Consider the following 4489-nt stretch of genomic DNA (forward strand, 5'->3'; position numbering starts at 1 on the left):
TTTTTTCACGACCTGTTCTCCAACGCCGCCGACCCCTCCGCCGTGCCCCGCACCTTGAGGCGGCGGCCGCCGCCGCGGGGGTGTCGTCGAGGACGGGCGGCGTGGGTGGCACCCCTGGCGGCCCGTCGGGCTCCATCGGGACCCATCGGCTCAAGGGGTCATGGCCTGCCTGATTTATTACCAAAGAGACAAATTTTCCTCTTGGCGCGCCCGAGGCCGCCGCCGCTGCCTGCCCGGCTTGGAGGAGGAAGAAGCGAATCACCCCCTCTCGTTTTTAATGACGGCGAAACGGACTTCTCCCCCTCCCCCCTCCCCTCCCCCTTGCCCTTGCCTACACCCCTCGGAAACAAATGCGGCCCGAGATCGGCTTTTACCATGGATTGGCGAAAATACTGCTTGCCCTGCAAAAAAAATGTATTGTTTTGTAAATCACGTCTGCAATCTTTTGTGTGCCAGGATATTGGGGTGACGGAGGAAATCCCACGATGTAATGCATTGTAAAACAAAAACGAAAAATGAAACGCGTGTGATACTCCCATTTTTTCCGACAATCTTCTTTTCCAGAGGAACGGTGGTGGTGGTGCATGATGATGAACTCTTGCAGTCACTTTGCTCCACCACCACTGAGCACCGCCGGCCATCACGGCAGGTCGTCTCTCGCTTATAGAACGCCCCTTATTATTCTCTTTATTTTCCAACCACCACCGCCACCACCGCGCGCCATTTTGCTTTAGATTTTCATTATTCCCGGCATCCATCTCTCTCCTCGTCTCCTCGTGTGAGATGCCTCCCCCGCGCCATTATGCTGTTCCGGACGGGCTTCTGCTCCGGCAGCTCCAGGGCGCCGCTGACAGCCCGAGTGGTGATGGAGCGGCTGCTGGGGAGCGGCGGCGCCTTTTCATCGACTTCTAGCGCTGCCTACTCCCTGCCTCCTCCTACTCTAAAATAATGTGTACAGATCCATTTCAATGACCCCCCCCCCCCCCGGCTCCGCCTTCACCCTCGGATTGCAGTTTTTGGATCAAGCAAAATGCTTTTGACCTATGAACCTGTACTTGAATAATGTGCTTAGCCTTTATTTGCAACAATGCCACTATGTTTGCCACAATCAAGTAGTATGGTCCTGGGAGAAGTAGAAGTTCAAGTCAACAACATTTTGCTTGCTTGATCCAAAAACTGAATTCTCCTTTTTGTAAATTGTTTTGTTTCAATTATATTAAAGCGCGGACAGCACCGCCACTGCCATCCGACATCATGCTGTTTTTCTTCTTGCTGTAGACGTCATTTGGAATAGTGAGAGGGCCACTCCCACTCGCTTTTTGTCGTACCTTAATAAGCCCCGAGAGTCTGTGGTTTTATTTTTCGAGTAGACTTTTAATCTATTTAGTTTGTGGAAAGAGAAGTAGTCGTTACTCTGGTGGACTGTTTTGTTATGTCAGCAGAGCAAGGACGACGGGTCCGGGGACGGGGACGGTTCTCTGCCGCCGTGCACACGATTGGCTCGAGTTTCTTTCTCTTCTTCTTTCTCCCCCGCAGTTCCAGTTGCTGCTTTGAGAAAGCTTGCGCCGTTGCTCTAGGATCAGACTCGGTAACTTTCAGGGAGAAAAAGATAGCAAAAGGTTGGAAAGGGGAGAAGGGGGAGGGGGGGGGGTGACCTCTTGGCCAAAGTCTGTTGCGACTGTGTACTGCCATCGTCTCGGGCCGTAAGCCGACGACCGAGAGAATCTCGTGATATCCGAAACAGATCCGCTTTTCTTTTACTGTTCAGTCTGTCTGTAGCAGCCAGCAGCGCCAAACCTTTTCCCAAACCAGAACAAAAATGTATGGCCCAGTTTTCCGTGCACGCGTCGAGTAACTTCCGTTACACCCGCTGCTCGCTCTGGCATGGCGCCTCAGGAGGGCGGAAAGCGGCTGAGGTGCCAACATGTTTATGAGTTTGTCTGCGGCTGCTAACAAGACGACCGGTCTGATGGACGGCTGCCAGCGGAGGAAAAGTGAAAGATTGGGGAGGGAGGAAGGGTGGGAGTGGCGGGAGGTTTCAAAGACGGAGCGAGGGGTCGCGCTAATTATGGTTAACCTTAATGTAAAAAGAGAAGAAATAGACTAGTTTTTTTAATTTTTTAAATGGTTTTCTCTTCTTTCTTTAATTTTTTTTGAAAAGTTGCTAAATTTTCCGGACAAATTGTGGACTTATAAATCCCAACGCGCAACGTGAAACGACCCGTAAGAGAGAATGATCTGCAAATGTGACGTGTTATTCAGTGTTCATGACTGTGTTTGTTCTGAAAACGTAATTGCTCCCTACTTTTCATTTTCATAATGCTTCCTTGGAAATGGACACGGACGAAAACTTTTAATTCTAGCCTCTTGGCCTACGTTTCCGAGGCGCACTGAGAAAGTAGTCCCTGCCGTACCATGGGCTGCTCACACCAAAATCAGGAAGTGTTGTGTAGAGACATACGCTCCTCATGGCTGAAGTACATATGTCATGACGTCAAACAATCTTTTTCGAGCTGCTGTGCGTTCTGCTCCACACCTTGTGGTTAGCGCGACACTCGCTTCCGAATTTGCAATGGAGATGAGCGTCTGTTGAGAATGCGATGCAGATGCTTATTTTGCGCAGCTTGACAAAGCGCCGCGCTTCTTTTGCCAACTGATGCCCTCTGCACGTGCAGTACTTCAGTGTCAAAACGATTTACATCAAAACGTCCACTACATTGTCAAAAAATTCTTATTTTTACCACCGATTATGCTGTGGGATTTTAAATATGCATTCTTCAATATGCAGAAAATTGTTAATTTTCTGTCATCACTTAAAGTTGGTTTTAAAGATTCTGGAACTTTCTATATAAAGTTTGTTTTTTTGTTTCTTTTTGGTATAAACAAACAAGTCTTTTGCGGATCATCATCTCCGCGGCAAAGGGCCCTCTTGTTTTTATTTGCTGGTTGTTTGGAGCTTTTGGTTAAGCCCTTCGGATGGCCCCATTGTGGTGGTCGTCGTCAGGGCTCGGATTGAGCCGAGCGGCAGGCTGGAGGCTCCGGTCGGCTCCAAGTCGCCTCCGGTCGCCTCCAGGTCGCCTCCAGGTCGCCTCCGGTTGCCTCCGGTCGCCTCGGAGTCGCCTCCGGGCGCCTCCGGTCGCCTCCGGTCGCCTCCGGTCGCCTCCGGTCGCCTGCTCCGGTCGCCTCCGGTCGCCTCCAGCCTTGGCCGATAGCGCGCTGCTCGCGGGCGCGCAATGGCCAAGTTTTCTCGTTAACATGCCCTCCTGACTTTGCAGAAGGCGGGCGGGGCTGCTCGCGGGCCAAGTCTCTGGCACGCTATCAAATGTCGCGAGGAAAAACTTTCTTTTACATCTGAATCCGGTGGAGGCCGCCTGATCCGGCGAAAGGGAAAGGGGCGCGTGCGGTTCAACAATAGCGAAGACGGTGGCGGCAGCTGGCCGTGAGGACCAGCGCTGCAGAGGTGGTGCGCGACGCACGCCCAAACTGTACTCTAATCTGGAGAGGAGAGGGTCTCTCTCTCTCCCCCTCGCTCTCTCATGCTCTCCCTCGTTTTCTTTCCCCCCTTTCTTTTTCTCTCTTTCTCCCCCTCTCTCTTCTCCTTACGCGCCCTCTCTCCTTAATGACGACCTTGCTACGTCGTGAAATTTAATTAAGTATATTGAAGGGGGTCTCGTCCTCGTCGCGACGTCTTTGGCTTCTTTTGTGGTTCCCTGGCGCGGTTTTAGAATAAAAAGTTGTTGCCGCCGCTGCTGCTGCTGCGGGGTGTTCGGTGTCCCGCCTGAGTGTGCTGCTGGAGCCTGATAGGCCCACCCGCCTGGAGGCGGCCACCCCGCGCTGCTAGAGGTGCCCGCTAAACGTGATGAACTCGCCCGCGCGTTTTGAAATTCGCGCGCTCTCTAGAGCTCCATAGCAGGTTGGCGGCGCGGTGAATGCTTTGCTGCTGCTGCTTTGAAGTAGCCTCCAGGGCCGAAAGAGGAAAGAGGAGGAGGTAGGTGGGTCTATGACGACGCGGCGAACGCTTGCGCTGGGGAGGTGTTTCTTTCGCTACTGGAGTACCTCCTCATCATTTAGCCATGACAACAATAAGGTTAGGTTTGCTATGGTACACGGAGTTTTCTCATTTAATGACGAAGTCATACCTTCCCTCCATTTCGCAGAGAGAGGAAGAGAGAGAGACGTAAATATAATTGATGAACATAAGTCTTTTAGCCGTTCCCCCCAGGAGGACCAAGCTCGCAAAAGCTTTGCCCATTAAAACTGAATGACACGTTTTCCTTTCTGTTTCCAGGCTCGTGCGCGCGGAAGAGAGAAGGGGCAGCTCGGCCGGCCGTGCCGCAACCTCGTCGCATGTGACGTCGCTCAAGGTAAAGCTCCCTTAACGACACGAGGCCTTAGCGGGCGGAATCCTTTCAGAGAGGAGGGGAGGCACATAAGCGCGCCTCGGAGAGAGCGCCAAAGTCTCTGTGGCGGGGCGGGGCGGGGCGGGGCG

The 4489-nt window shown here is 52.6% G+C and overlaps 1 protein-coding gene across 1 annotated transcript in view; it reads left to right on the plus strand.

Moving 5' to 3' along the window:
- Positions 1–4286: 4286 nt before the first annotated feature.
- LOC113214399 (UDP-GlcNAc:betaGal beta-1,3-N-acetylglucosaminyltransferase 9) overlaps positions 4287–4489 on the plus strand; it is a 72440-nt gene continuing 72237 nt past the window's right edge. The window contains exon 1 of the mRNA XM_052270022.1: positions 4287–4364. The gene's annotated coding sequence lies outside the window, so the exon portion shown is untranslated. The remainder of the gene's footprint in view (positions 4365–4489) is intronic.

Source organism: Frankliniella occidentalis, unplaced genomic scaffold (assembly GCF_000697945.3).
Source record: "Frankliniella occidentalis isolate FOCC.00 unplaced genomic scaffold, Focc_3.1 Scaffold5, whole genome shotgun sequence".
Lineage (NCBI taxonomy): Eukaryota > Metazoa > Arthropoda > Insecta > Thysanoptera > Thripidae > Frankliniella > Frankliniella occidentalis.